The following is a 16,337-nucleotide window of genomic DNA, read 5'->3' as shown; positions in this document are numbered from 1 at the left end:
GTGTGTTTGTGTTTTGTGGTTCTATTCACATTTTGAGATTGTTTACTCTAGCTCTGCAAATAATGCTAGTGTTGTTTTGAGAGAGATTGCAGTTAACGTGTAGATTGCTTTGGGTACTGTAGATGTTTTAACAATATTTGTTCTTCCAAGTCATGAGCCTGAAATGTCTTTTCATTACTTTGTGTCATCTTCATCAGTGTTAAATAGTTTTCAGAGCACAGGTCTTCCACATCTTTGATTAGGCTGATTCCTAGGTTTCTTATTGTTTTTGATGCAATTATAAATGCGATTTTTTTCTTGATTTCTCTTTCTGCTGCTTTATTATTGGTGTATGGAAGCACATCCAGTCTCTGTATATTCATCTGCAACTTGGCTGAATTCACCAGTTCCAACAGTTTTGTGGTGGAGTCTTGCAGGTGTTCTACATAGAGTATCATGTCATCTGCAAATCGTGAAAGTTTTACTTCTTTTTTTTCCTTACCGATGTGGATGACTTTTATTTCTTTTTGCTATCTGTTTTATTTTTTTAACCAATCTCATTTCTTTATATTCGCACCTTATATTTAGCTAAAAAGACAGGTTGAGAAATAAAATCTTGCCAGTATTCTTATTTTGTCACCTACATATGAGCTCTGGATATTTCATTTTATGACTAATTTTCTTCTCAGTCTAGGGAAAATTCCCCTTCCAGGGGTATGAGGTGGTGTAGATTATATCTTCCCTTTCTCTGAGTGTGAGAAGAAAGAATTTAAATAATTGAGTCATGTAATTGTGAATGTGGATATTTTTTCCTAATAAAAAGAAGGTAACTTCTCGTTACTCTTTTAAAGAAAGGCATTTTCCTTTTTCTCAGTGTTCTTCTGAGTAGGGATGATATTTGTATAGAGTCTTTCTAGCATTCCCTAAGCACCAGCTGCCACTTCACTTTTATAACCTGCCTGACTTAAAGATCATGCTCACTGTCCAAAAAACAACAATCATAAATTGAATATACTATAAACAATGGTTTTAAAAGATTTACATATTTCCATAAAATATATGAAGACATTTATCCTAAAGGAAATATTTAATCCACTAAAACTTCAATTTACTCAAAATAATTATTGTTCATGTACTTTTAATGTTAATACAAAAACGAAAGTACATGTTCAGAATCCCCTTCTTAATGTTACATGGAGTAGCCATCTAGTTAACATGGATGGGGCAAATGCTTGAACTGCTACATTGCTGCCTTAAAATAGAAGGATGGTCATCATCTTTGATCTTTCTTTTCCCAGCTTCGTTGAGACAGACAACATATAACATTGTGTAAATTTAAGGTGTACAATGTGATGAGTTGACACATGTATATGTTGCGAAATATTTACCAAAACAAGGTTGGTTGACATATCCTTTATGTCACATATTGCCATTTTGTTGTTGCTATGGTGAGAGCATTAAAACTCTGCTGCCATGGCAACTTCCAAGTGTACAATATGATAGAGTCATCGTGTTGTACTTTGGATCTCTGAAATGTATTCCTCTTGAAACTGAAAGTTTGCTACTTTTGATCTTTTCCCTTTTTCCTTCACCTCTTACCCCTGGAAACCATGATTCTAGTCCCCATTTCTGAGTTTGATGTTTTTTAGATTCCATGTATAAGTGAGATCATATGGTATTTGTCTTTCTCTCTCTAGCTTTTTCACTTAGCATACTACCATCAAGGTCCATCCATGTTGTGTCAGATGGGAGGATTTCCTTCTTTTTATAGACTGAATAATATTTCATCATATATACACATATATAATTATACAACTCATCATTTATAGTCATCATATATATAATTCATCATAAATATAATGTCATATGTATAATTAAATATTAAAATTGAATTTGTTAGTTCTAGCAATTTTTTGGTGGACTTTTTTTGGATTTTCTATATACAAAATTGTATCATAAGCAAGCAGAGACAGTTTTACTTCTTCCTTTCCAATTTGGATGCTTTTTGTTTCTTTTTCTTGAGTAACTGCTCTGGCTAAGACTTCTAGTACTATGTTGAAAAGGAGTGGTGATAGTGGGTGCCCCTGTCTTGTTCCTGATCTTAAAGGGACAGATTTCAACCTTTCACTATTGAGTACAATATTAGTCGTGGGTCATATATGATGTTTACTATGTTGAGGGATAGACCTAAATCTTTTTAAAGACAGAGATCTCATTCAATAATACTGCATATCTGTGTTGAGATCCATGCATACTTAGCAACCTGAAACCTTCGTAAAGAATATATGAAGGCCAGGGCATAATGAAAGAGTGGATAGTATTTAATTCTCAGACAATAATAAATTGCCTAAATGTATTTAAATCACAAATATCTAAAGTTTTTCTGGAAGTAAATCTTTATTTCTCTTTCTTTCTTTCATTCTTTTTTTTAATTTAATTTAATTTAATTTTTAATTTATTTTTTTAACATGAAATTTATTGTCAAATTGGTTTCCATACAACACCCAGTGCTCATCCCAACAGGTGCCCTCCTCAATGCCCATCACCCACTTTCCCCTCCCTCCCACCCCCCATCAACCCTCAGTTTATTCTCAGTTTTTAAGTCTCTTCTTTCATTCTTTTTAAAGAAACATTTATTATACTAGGTAATGAATTTATGAAGACGTGTTTCATCAGTGAATAAATTTAGGAACTCTAAGGACATAAGGACATTTGTCAAGAGAAGATGGAATTTTCGTAGAACACAAAAAGCGTGTATTTCAGCCAATTTGAGGCAATGAACATTAGCAATAGGAAAGCAGAACATTGAATAGACAGAGGAGAAGTTTGAATAGCTAACAAAACTCAAGTGCTCTGTTGATTTTTGGTCTGAAAGCATAAACATCCTGATTTGATCCTCTCAGATAGTCATGTGTGATGGCCATGCATGTGCCCCATTTTAGGTATGAAGGGATAGGGTAATGCCTATAATAATGTGTTTAATGTTAAATGTGTTAAATGTCTTTTGGGGATGTCATTTTAATTATTTTTGAATTCTTATGTCTACCTCAAAAGAAATATTGTTCACATTGTGCGTAAGAGAACATAATTATAAACACAGATTTTCTGTAAAGCACAAATTATTTTTTCTTCATATTATGATCTAGCAAAGGTCCCGTTTTCCAATTCATTAAGTAGAATCTATTATTTAAAAATATAGCTCATTCTCATCCAGTTTTCCCAGTATGTCATGTTTGTTATTTCTATAATCATCTATGGAAAATCTTTTCACATATGCGATGAGAAATGTTGTTTTCACTCCTGTGTTTGTAAAGCCATGTGGCAAAATAATAACAATATTTTAAATAAAAAATCAAATCATAATGCCCTTTGAAAAATCATGTATACTTTGAATTATACTCTATAATCAAGTTGTAGTTTACATACTAAATCACTTGAAATTTTACCAAGATTAACACAAAACTATTGTAGGGAGCCATGACAGAATTTCTTGATATTTAGAAAGGGTGTTTTTCTGCTATTTATAATTATATTATAAATAAACCTCATTTTTCATATACAGGTAATTTACCACAGCATATTGTAACACTGTATCTCATGTACATGTTGATAGGATATATACTTGTAACCAGCACTGAAAATAAATACTATTAGATATTAAATATGTATAGCTATTGACTTTTGATATACTTAGTGATTTCTTCCTTTAACCAATAACTTCATTCACTATAATATTGAATTTGTTACAATAAAACATCCTTCAAAATTTTGGAATTAGATGAACATGGTAACTAAAACAGTAGAATGAAAAGTCAGAGTGGAGTTTGGAGCCCACACAAAATCCCAGGGCTAGGTAAGCAATCAGAAGTTCCAACAACAAGGATTAAGGGCACATCCAGGGGTCCACATGGGTCGAACAGATATTAGGAGCAGTGGGCAGAGAGATGGGAGAAGAAAGTTGAACAGGATGTGTAGGGTAAAAATTAGACTCCATTCCTACAGGTAATTCAGAGGCTGGGAGATCAGGGCAAACAGGGGCCAAAATTATAGCTGATATTACTACTTTACTAGTTAAAGTCACTTTATCTAACTAAACGTGTTATCACCAAAACATGAAATGGGATTCACCAAGGATAGATTGCTAAATGTCCCTGGCTGGGAAGGTTAAAGAAATGCAGGTATTAGAAATAAATACATAATTTAAACAAGAGCCCTGCTCTTGGACCTTCTCCAACAAGGATATTTCCTTCTTCTCAAATGTATTGGTGTGATGGCTCAGTGTTTATAGAAGATTTTGTGTCATATAAAAAAAAAGGTTTAAAAAAGATCTTTGGAAAATATGTGTATAAAACCAGACATATTTCAAAATGCATACAATAGTACTTTTAATATAATGCACATTAACATATATCTGTTCATTCATTCATTAATTCATTCACCTTTCATTATTATTTATTTATTTACTAAAGTTTATTTTTTTAAGCGTATTTATTTTGAGAGCTAGAGACAAAGAGAGAGCATGTGTGCACGCAGGAGTGTGAAAGGGGGAAGGGCAGAGAGAGAGAGAGTCCCAACCAGGTCTGCACTATCAGCATAGACCCGGAGGAGGGGCTCAATCCCACAGCCGTAATGTCTTGACCTGAGCCAAAATCCAGAGTTGATCGCTTGACTGACTGAACCAGCCAGGCGCCCCACCATTCATTATTTAAAAAATATTTTTTTAATGTTTATTTACTTTTGAGAGAGAGAGGCAGAGACAGTGACAGAGGTACGAGTGGGGGAGGGGCAGGGAGAGGGAGATACAGAATCCGAAGCAGGCTCCGGGCTCTCAGCTGTCAACACAGAACCTGACTCGGGCTTGAACTCAGGGAACGGGAGACCATGACCTGAGCTGAAGTTGGCCGCTTAACCGACTGAGCCACCCAGGGGCCCCATGGGGAGAAAGATTATTTTTTAAATTGAGTTTATATAGTGTTCCATACACCCTTTCTTCTCTAGAGACATTGCCGTGAGCAAAGCAAATCAAGTCCTTTTTCTTTTTTTTTTTTTTAATTTTTTTTTTCAACGTTTTTTATTTATTTTGGGACAGAGAGAGACAGAGCATGAACGGGGAGGGGCAGAGAGAAGGGGAGACACAGAATCGGAAACAGGCTCCAGGCTCCGAGCCATCAGCCCAGAGCCCGACGCGGGGCTCGAACTCACGGACCGCGAGATCGTGACCTGGCTGAAGTCGGACGCTTAACCGACTGCGCCACCCAGGCGCCCCATGTCCTTTTTCTTTCATGAAACCTGTTTCTGTAAGAGGAAGGTAGTAAACATGAAAGGTACAAAAGTAAATAAAATCAGTGGTCATATAATACAGGTTCTGAAGAAAAATCAAATAGACTCAGGGGTAAATAGTGAAGAAAGTGGTGTTGGTGGAGTGTTTGTGCTATTTCATAGTATTTTGTATGGGATGGTCAGAGAATGCGTCTCAGAGAAGGCCATATTTGAGCTGAGACTTGAATTAAGGAACAACATATGCATAGGTATGGGGAAGAAGATCGAGTAAAAACAAGGGCTCTGGGCAGAGAATGTTTGCCAGTGTTTGAAGAAAAGCCAGCAGTCTGTCTGGGTGGCTGCCTGAATCAGTGTGGGGAGCAGGTGAGTGATAGGACATGAAGTCACACAAGTTAAGCCGTCAGGTTACAGAAAGCCTTGTACACTATGAAGAAAACTTAAAAAAAAACATTTATTTATTGGGGCGCCTGGGTGGCTCAGTCGGTTGATTAGCCGACTTTGGCTCAGGTCATGATCTGGCAGTCAGTGAGTTCGAGCCCCGCATGGGGCTCTGTGCTGACAGCTCGGAGCCTGAGCCCGCTTCCGATTCTGTCTCCCTCTCTCTTTGCCCCTATCCCGCTTGTGCTCTCTCTCCCTCTCTCTCTGTCTCTGTCTCTCAAAAATAAATAAATGTAAAAACAAATTTAAAAAAAAGTTTATTTATTTATTTTGAGAGACACAGAGGCAGCACAAACAGAGGAGGGGTGAGAGAGAGAGAGAGAGAGAGACAGAGAGAGAGGGAATCCCAAGCAGGTTCCACGCTGTCAGCATGGAGCCCAATGCGGGACTCAATCTCAGGTACCATGAGATCATCTCCTGAGCTGAAACCAAGAGACTGAGCCAGCCAGGTGCCCCAGAAAACTTTGAATTATATTTTGCATGAAGTGGGAAGCCATTGTAGTTTTTAGAGAAAGTACTGACATACCTTCACTTACATTTCGTTTGGATAATTCTGGCTGATAAAACAGTAAGAGGGAAGCAAGAAGGCCAGTTCAGAAACTATCAGTGAGTTGTTTAAATGCTATTGTATTCAAGACCCAGATAATTCCTCCATTTAGCTATCGTTTCAGGAGAAAGAAACAATATATTGACTTGCCTCTTGTGTTCCGTGATGATGTCACATTAATCTTACTTAAAAATGTGAATAATTCAAATCTATACAGCACCACTAAGAGTTTTAAGCATTTCGGGCTCCACCTTAAACGTAGGAAAATGAAGACTGGGAGAGGTTCCTAAGACTTGTGATTAAACTAGAGTTGGTACAGAGACAGGTAATGATTAAAACATACATAGATTTTGGAGTTATAAATACATCAGTTCAAGGTTTACATCTGATATGTAACAACAGAGTCAAGTCACATTAAGTCTTTATGCTTCAATTTTCTTTACAGTTTTCTGTAAAATGAACTTCAGTGAAATATTTACTCCAAAGGGGGGAATGTTAGGTTAAATGAGATGATTTATATAAAATACTTTTCACCATGCCTTGAATAGATTATGGGCTCAATTTTAGTTATTTTCCTTATTCTCAACCTCAAAAGTCATCTGCATCATTAAATTGAAGGTTTTCAACAGTCTGACGGTTGGTTCAAGATAAGCTGCACCATCAAATCATTGATCTGGCTCATAACCAGAATCTAGTCTTATCTTAGGAACATTGTTGTCTTTAAGATGGGCTGCATTTTGTCTCTGGGACCCCTAAACCTCTCTTTCTAGAAAATATCTTCCTTCTATATTCCAAAAGCCTCTGTTTTAAAAGTAAGGACTCAGCAGGAAACATTACATAAATGTAAGAAATCATGTTTTATATTCTCCCTGGAAAGATCAACACTATTGCTGTAGTAAAGTAAATTTGAAAATGTATTCTTACCCCCAAAGCACCATTCTATAAACAGGATACCCACTGCAAAGCTGTATATATTTAAGACCTACACATTCTCTTATCTTTGGATTTAGCAAGACATGCACTACAATCCAATTAGAAAGTAAAATGGACTTAATTACTTAGCTCAGATCAAAGAACATAAGGAAGCAAAGAATCTAATTAAAATTAATAATATAATGGGCAGCTTTATCTAATGCCTGATCTAGGACATTTCATCTTAATTTAAACTCAACTCTCAAGTTCATAGCAAGGCCCCGTCACTGTCACTGATTGTTATGAAATTTGATAACCCTGTGGCAAATCCTTCCTGTGTATCTGTTGACCAATTCTAAGTAATAGATTTGTCTGTTCAACCAGGAGAGGTCAGAAAGTTCACTCTGCTACATGTTTATATTGAATTTCTTTAGCTTTCTATCTCTTATTTTAGCCTGATTAATATTCTTCAGATGTTATTGAGTAGTGCAAATGATCTATGAAATGTACACAGCCACAGGCCATATTTACATTGAGTGGGAGCAGTGTCTAAGTTAATCAAGAAGTCTCATAGATGCCTCTAAACCTCACTTAGAGTGCATTTACAAAGTACTTTTTATTTTAATGTTTGTACTAAATTGATCCCCCAGTACGGTCCAAGTAATATATTAAAGTCATTTTGTTGGCAATATGTAAAGAAAAAAATCTAGTTAATTTACGGACGTATAATCTCCACTGTTAACTTCTGTGTGTGTGTGTGTGTGTGTGTGTGTGTGTGTGTGTGTGTATGCATGCTCAACAGGCACAACATAAGTATTACACATCCAAAACCAAAGCAGACCAACCTTTTACCTTGGTTGCTGAGGCGAACCTGAATCAGTATTTCAGCTTCCAGGTATAAATCACATATTTCTGTCAACTGTTATTTGTCAAATATCTTTCCAGAAGGAGAAGCTAAAACTTTGTACCATTAAACATATATATTGATTATAAGTGTCATCCTTATTTAGAATTTTTTTAAAAAGCATTTTGATGTCTAAAGCCCAGAAATTGGGTCTGAAGTCAAAATATAAAAGAACTCAGTAGGATTCTAAAGCCCCTCAGAATGTCAAGGGCAGCTGTGGGAAAAGGACCATAATCAGCTATAGTTATCCAGGTAAGAACCAAGCAAAGACAAACAATAGTCTAAGAGCCACAATGGATAGCTTTGATCAGGATCAAAGTGAGAAGAAGTTTAAAAAGGAAAATGGAAGTTTAATTTAGGAAAAGGTTGCAAGTATGGGGCAGCTTTTCAGTTTTCTCCTTCATGGATGTACGCACTCGCCCTCTTTTGGAACCTGTGCAGTTGTGTTCTCATGGGCTTGTCTTTGCACATCATAAAGCCAAGGATGTTAAATCTTAGCCTCTCAGTGTATAGAAGCCTGCTTAAAGGGGCCAGATCTCCAAGGCATGTCAGAGAAGGTAAAAATAAGTTTTAGATCTATTCTTTGGTGAAATATTTGCCAACAAATATTTTCTGTGAAAATCTGATTAAGCTCCTTAAGAAAGCAAACTTGCTTCAACTGATTGGCTAATACCTCAATGTGACTGAAATATGTGGTTATGCACAGCAGGACAATTCTATTGTAGAGAAAATTCATATAGTCAGTATCCCACTTGTGTGGTGCTTAAATTTAAGGACCTCATGGTGTTCCCACCTACTTTAGACAACTCCCTAAGAGCCCACATAATCAGGCACTCCTCCACTAGCAGAGGTTTGAGCCACAATATGTTCTTGCCCTTGAGAATATTTCTCTTGATCGTAATGCAATTGGTCTCTGTAAGTGTTACCATAGTGGCTCTATGTCAGTTCAGCAGGAGATATTTTTGGTATCTGTTGAATTAGGCATGTTCTTGCCCATTTTGTATTAAGTCAGAAAAACTAAAAATCTTTGAGTTATGGGTAAACATTTTCAGTATAAAAGTTCATCAATTTTGAGATAGAATTGGACATACTGAACAGATAAAACAGGATGGCTGATTAAATTCCTCACACACCATTTTTTTTTTGAAAATGAATTATAAGACTGATGACTACTAAGGAAAATCTGTACTTCCATAGAACTAAATGTTGTTAGGATAATTCATATACCAAATGGAGATATGTCATTGTTATCTTGTTTCGTTTGCCACAGGGATGAATTAGTCTGTACGTAGACCACATAAAATGGAAACACATTATCAGGGAGATTAACATTTATTATATTTTTAGTGGTAATGCTGTGACATCTCTATTTTTAATGAATTTGGTTGCATATATTAAATTATGAAGAATGGAGAAAAATAGCTGAATATTCTTATGACACAAAACACAAAATCTTATCGTTATAATTGGAATACCATGACTAAATGTCAAGATCATTTTAGATTAATCAAATAACATTGTGACCTTCATCTTCCTGACTACCTTGACGTGGCCTTTGAATCATCTTTGATAATACATTTGGATAATTGGAAATAGTTTTTATAAGTTTATTATTTTTTTATTTGTTTATTGAGAGAGAGTGCACAGTGCTCATGCGTGAGAGGGTGGGCAGAGGGAGAGGGAGAGAGAATCTTAATTAGGCTCCATGCTGAGCATGGACACAGGGCTCAATCTCACAAACTGTGTGATCGTGACATGGGCCGAAATCGAGAGTCTGATACTTAATTGACTGAGCCACCCAAGTGCCCCAATATAAAAGATTCTTCATCTAGTATCTAGGAATAGTGATTCTTCATAATTGTTTAGAATGTTTGCTATGTTGTAAAGGGCCATGAAATAATGAACCTAATTTTGCTTAAACCAGCAGTTTTTGAATACTGAATTTATTCAAGGCTTTGTGACAGTCATTAGGGAAACGAAAAAAGAAGACAGAACACTTCCTACTCTCAGGAAGCTTGGGATATAACCTATTAAATGAATGCATAAGAGGTAAAAAAGTTGCTTCCTGAGGTAAGAGAAAGAAAGGATTGCTTTCTGACTCATAAATAGGGCTAGCTCAGGTAAATCTCCATGGAGAAGACACCACTTAGCTGACCTGACAATAACTGTTAGGGTTTTGAGAAACTAAAAGGAAGAAGAAAAGTATACATGATGTAAGAGTTTTTAAAAACACAGTGGGATAGAAATGCAGAATGTTTTGGTGAAATGATCATTTTGGTGCCTAGCTGGTATAGAGAAGGGAAGAAAGGAATAGGTAGGCAACAAGAACTAGGGTCACATCACGAAAGATTTTGATTGTCATGCTTAAGAGATTGGACTTTACACTGTAGAACACACTGGTCCATGACATGGCACAATTGCTATACGCAATATTCTGGAGGCAGACAATGGTCCTTCAAATTCCAGCCCCCAACATATACCTACTTAGGTAGGTGTCAAGTATCTGGGTAGGCTTAAACAAGGTGAGTAACCTTTTGGTGCATGTTTATCCTTATCCATCTAAAAAAATTGAAAATTCATGCAATGAAATCAGCTAGGGAATTCACTACACAAATGAGAAAAATGTTTTAAACCGTCAGTGAGAAAGAATTAATGTGGTCATATCACTTGTGTCAGTTAGGGTAGGCTAACCTTTATAACAGATAGACAAACAATGTGTATTGGTTCAACAGGTGTTTTTCCTGCTCAGTTACAAGAAAGGGCAATTCCAGACAGGAAAGAAGGATTCTGCTCTATTCAATTTTTCAGCCATGCATACTAATGATCTCTCTACTGTCTTCCACATATGATTTCCATGGTCACTCTGTTGGTAATCTCCATGTGATTCAGTCAGAAGAAGGAATGGACATGAGGACTGCATGTTTGAGATTTTCCTAGGCCAGGTTTAGGAATGACACCCATCATTTACTCTGAGAGTGAGCTGGAATTCTGTCAAATTACCATGACTGACCCCAAGAGTCTGGGATATATGGGCTGGTGGTATGCTTAGGAAAAAGGGAAAATCAGTCTTGGAGAAGAGCCTCTGCTACAATAGTCATCCAACAATATTATGAGATACTATGGTTTAGAAGTCTATCAGAATCAGGGTGCCTGGGTGGCATGGTCAGTTAAGCGTCCAACTCTTGATTTTGACTCTGATCATGATCTCAAGTTTTGTGAGATTGAGCCCCACATTGGATTCTGAGCTGATGGAACAGAGCCTGCTTGGGATTCTCTCTCTCTGCTCCTTCCTCTAAACAAACAAACAAACAAACACACATACATACATTAAAAAAAGAAGTCTATCAGAATCCCTTCAAGAAAGCTGGAAAAGTTTGATGATGCATAATTACTAACCCAACTGTTATGGATCAGTCTTATATACTACGATAAAGCAGAATGGGAGTATCTCTGAAGTATAAATTTTATATTGGATGGCAGGAAAAGTTCTGTAGATAATCATGGCAGTATTCAAGAGGAAAAAGAAAGTCCTCTCTTGCAGATTACCCAAGCAAAAGACCCAATGTCTTTTATGAAAGTCTAATATAACTGCTTGCTTGATTATTCAGAAGATCCGTGAACTATTTATCAGTTATGTAAGAAAAAAATGATCTGCAAATGATGATTTAATAATCAGCTTCAAAGGGGGCTGCCTGGAAGGGAACACCTAAAATCATTAGACTCCCAAGATCATAATTACGGACCTGATTTTTGAGCAGGGAATTTCCCAGACTTGATTTTTTTTTAATCTGAGTATAAAAGAAACTGAATAAGAAAGGAAAAGTATCACTCATTTCTTTTTTTTCACCTCAAATACTCTTTTATAGAATTAAGTCTTAAACATTATTAAAGTATATAAAATGTTCTATTAAACTTGACTACTTTATATATCTTTATATATCTGTAGGGTATGATGATTTTAAATGAGAAATTACATTTTTAAATCCTGACAGAAGGGTTGTAAACTATTTCTACCAGTTCCTTCTTCCCTTTCTGTTCAGGGACCAATTATTTCTAAAACGGTAGCTGAGCACTTGCAGTAGATACTGCTTAGTTAAACTTGGTGCAGGGAGACTATATCGGGCTGGGTCCTGTGAAAGACAGATGGCATGTACAAAAAGAGTATAGAGAATTTAATGACGGCACCATTTACGAAGGGATATGGAGGACCAAGGAAGCCAAGAAAGGACTAGCAGAGACCAGGAGGGGAAAGAAGACAGTGGTTTTCATGACTTCCTCAGAACTATTGTAGGAAAGGAGCTTCCCAAGTAGAGCATACAGCCTCTGCCCACCCTCTGCCTTGTGAAAATCTGGGGCACCTATACCTCATTCTCACGCTACTCCCTCACATGGGTTTCTGGCCAGGAAAATCTTTCATTGGCCGCGCAAACTAAAAGAAAGACTGGTAGTCTGATAAAATCTATGGAACTGAGCCTCCGGGACTGGGGCTTCATGGGGAAACGTGGAAACCGTACCTAAAAGGACAAACAGAATATTTACAACATATGCAAGAACGTTTCTGAGAAAGATATTAATAGTGCATATAATAAAGCAAGTACATTTATGTATTGCTGAAATGTATATTTTGTGTAATGAGGAGTGTGTGACTATGTTTTCTTTAAGCACAAATTTGAAAATTTCAAAGAGAAAAGGTTGAATCTGCATAAGATCTCCTTATCAGAAATAAATAAGGGTTTTTGAAGTGTGTTTTTTGAGCCATTGCCTGATCATGATGAAATAGAGCAGCATAGGAGATGCCAAGACTGACAGCCAAGAGCCCTAATGAAACATGAGCTTGTCTGTACTCCATGTTCACTGAGAGGAAGAGAGAAGAGGGAAGGAGTTAGAACGGGGGCCTAGAAGAGATAGGATGTCCAAGTTTTGCAGTAAGTATTGACAAAATAATGGTAAAGGTACCCAGACTGATGATCAGAGCGCAGAACTTCTAACCTCGCAGCATTGTCGCTTGAGACTTAATTGGCATCAGCGTGGCTGAGAATGGCCATAACTCAGGATTATATACACCCACAGGTCCAGAGGAGAAAATTGGTGATGGATCAAGCAAAGAAGATAAGAAGAGCTCTTGGCAGGCAGGCAGGGCTGAGAGGAACCTGGCAATAGGCAGAGATGAAGGAAGTCTTATGAAATTGTTGATTGACCATTAGAGAGATCCATCACAGTAGCTTGATTAATGTCATGCAGATGGTTGATGGATGAATAGAAATTCAATTCCAAGTCTTTTTGTCTCAAATAAAAATTCTTTCTGTTGTAACATATGGCCTAGAGCAAAGAAGAAATAAAGATATCATCAATTAAAATCATTCTTTACCAAATCTGGAAGTTTTCCTAGCAACAGCATCTCTTTCAACAAAAGCAACAACAGAGTTTTAGTGTACAGTTGTAAAGCTAACAATACAGTTGTAGTAGAGCACAACATATCTTGTTGAAAAGTTAAACACTGGTGATAGACATTTGGTCTTTAAGATGTCTATCTCAGACTAAATTTGCAAGCCACATATTTTTATGTTTTAAAGGAACAATTTTATAGATTTTACAGAACTGTTTTATTACCACATCTGCAGCTGTTTTTTCTTTTTCCCTAATGAGTGACAGGTTAAAATGAATTTACTGAATGTTGGCTGAACCTAGTGTCGTAATCATTTCATAATATATGCAAATCAAACCATCATGTTGTGCTCCTTAAACTTATGCAGTGATGTACATTATTTTTTTTCCATAAAACTGGAAAAAAAATTGACATGAAAATATAAACTTTACCTGATCCAATTTAACACCTCTTGGTGTTGCTGGTTTTTTTTTTTTCTTTCATGAAATAAACTTTTCTACTTGGCAAAAATAAATTAATTTACAGAGCCCTACTCCTCAAGATATTTCTGTCTCTTCAGGGAGTTATATAGGATTTTTACTATTATATTAGGATAAAAAAAGATTTAAATTTGGAAACAAAATATTTGGGTTAAAATCTTCACTCTGTTGTAGAGTTAAATGATGTTATATAATTTGCAATTTATTTGAGCCTTAGTTTCTCCTCTTGAGAAGTTGGGATAGTGTTATCTATTTCACTTGGTTGTTTCCTAGTCCATAAAGACTATGAAAGTGTTTTGAGATATGTGGGATTTTTAGGAAGGCAAGATTTTTTTTTTCCAAATGTGTCGTTTGCCAACTATGCCTCAAAGAACATAATAATATTCAGGCCTCTTTTCAGAATACTGAATATCCCAGGGCTTTGTTATAGTAGGCATGATGGTGTCACTGGGAAATTTGGATGCTTTGATAAACATTATTAATATAATTTAGCTAAACTGAAGACTGTTGCCTCATGCATGCCTGGAGACTCCATTAACCTCTCTCCTTTCCTGACATATGAGGTAATAGTTAATCGTAGAAGAAAATATGCCAGAACGCAATGGATCCCATGATGATGCTTCCTTATCCCCATTGATCACTATCAGAAGGGATGCCATTGTACAACTTTACAGAGTCTGATTCCATGTCTCCAAAAATTTTACTACAGCAAGCATCTTTTCTTTTTCATCTAGTTCACCTGCATACTACTACTTGGCTTCAGTTACCAATACTAAAAATAGTACAAAAATACTTATGGTGCATCTAATATCCAATAATTCTTACATTGTGTTTCTACTTGTGACTTGGTGATATTCTCTCAACAGTGATTTACCAGAGTATCAGAGCCTTCAGTAATTTTTACCCTCACTGTGGCCACGCCTACCACTTTGAGACTGTAGCAGGCTATGTGTCCAAGCCAATCACTTAAGTAAACATAATACTTCTGGGTCTCTTCCAAGTGATTTTAGCTCTATGACGTTAGGAAGAAGCCTCTTCCCTTGTCTTGATTAAGTTATAACCCTATCAAAGTTTGTTTATCTATTATATCATTGTTGTAACCATTTTCCATTCTTTCTATAAAGGTGTTTTTCTTCTTTGCCATGAAAAATCTATTGAATTCAACCTGTAAATACGTGACCTGATGCTTTGCTGTTCTTGCTCACACATGTCCTCTTGTGATGGTTATCCTGATGTTTGCTTTGTTTTGTTTTTTTCTTAAGAACCGACCTGCTCTTTATCAAAACATCCAAATCAAGCCAATGGAATATACAATGTACATCTTAAAAATATTTTTATAGCAATGGAATTTATTTGCCTCCAAAATTGGATAAGGTCATATCTATTTATTTTTTTCATAAAAAGCGAAGCACTTTTCATACAAGTGAAGCACTTTATAATTATAGAATCTGCATTTAATCATTTTGGAAAGGCTTTGTCAATTCCATATCCCAGCAGTTATATTTATTTCTTTATTTATTTTGCCCACGAGGAATTGTAGTCTATGGAGATTAAGTGATTTGTCCCAGATCAAACATTAAGTCAAGAGAAGTGCTGGAACTGAAATTGTGTCTTCTGTCTCTCATCCAATTTTTGTTTTCCAATCCCCACCCTAGTTCAGAGCTATGTGACATTTTATGTGAAATTGTAAGAGTAGATGGTGATGGTGATAAAAATAGCTGTTTATATCCATAACAGAACCCCACAACATCAGTAGAATCCCTTGGGGTAGGGACCATATGTAGAATTTTAGTAAGTAGGTGGACTGTGGGAGCCAGACTGCCTAATTGAAATTTCAGTTGTGTCATCAGTAGCTTTAAGCCTCGAATTAGTTCCTCCTTAACCTTTCTGTGACTTTATTTCCTAAAGTTTAAAGTGATATGACAGGGGTGCCTGGCCAGCTCAGTTGGAAGAGCATGAAACTCTTGACCCTGGGGTTGGGAGTTCGAGCCACACTTTGGGTAGAGATTACTTAAATATATATATATATATATATATATATATATATATATATATATATATATATATTTTAATGAAATGAAATTATCAATACACTGATTCAAGAGGATGTTTTGAAGATTCAATCTCTTAATTCAGGTGCCTGTCAAATAATAATAAAAAGCTTTCTATCACAATATGGGCAAATTTGAAGCTTGAGGTGTCTGGGTGGCCCAGTCAGTTAAGTGTCCAACTCTTGATTTTGGCTCAGGTCATGATCTCGCAATTTCATGAGTTCAAGCCCTTGGTGGGGTTCTGTGTGGTGACCTCACCCTCTCTCTCTGTCCCTCCCCCACTCACACTCTCTCTTCCTCTCTCAAAATAAATAAATAAATTTTAAAAATATATCAGGGCAAATACGAAGCTGCTATTATT

This window comes from Lynx rufus, unplaced genomic scaffold (assembly GCF_022079265.1).
Source record: "Lynx rufus isolate CCGP_SWC_20201006 ecotype Redwood Valley unplaced genomic scaffold, mLynRuf1.p SCAF_10, whole genome shotgun sequence".
NCBI classification, from domain to species: domain Eukaryota; kingdom Metazoa; phylum Chordata; class Mammalia; order Carnivora; family Felidae; genus Lynx; species Lynx rufus.
Note: the sequence above shows the minus strand (reverse complement) of the source record.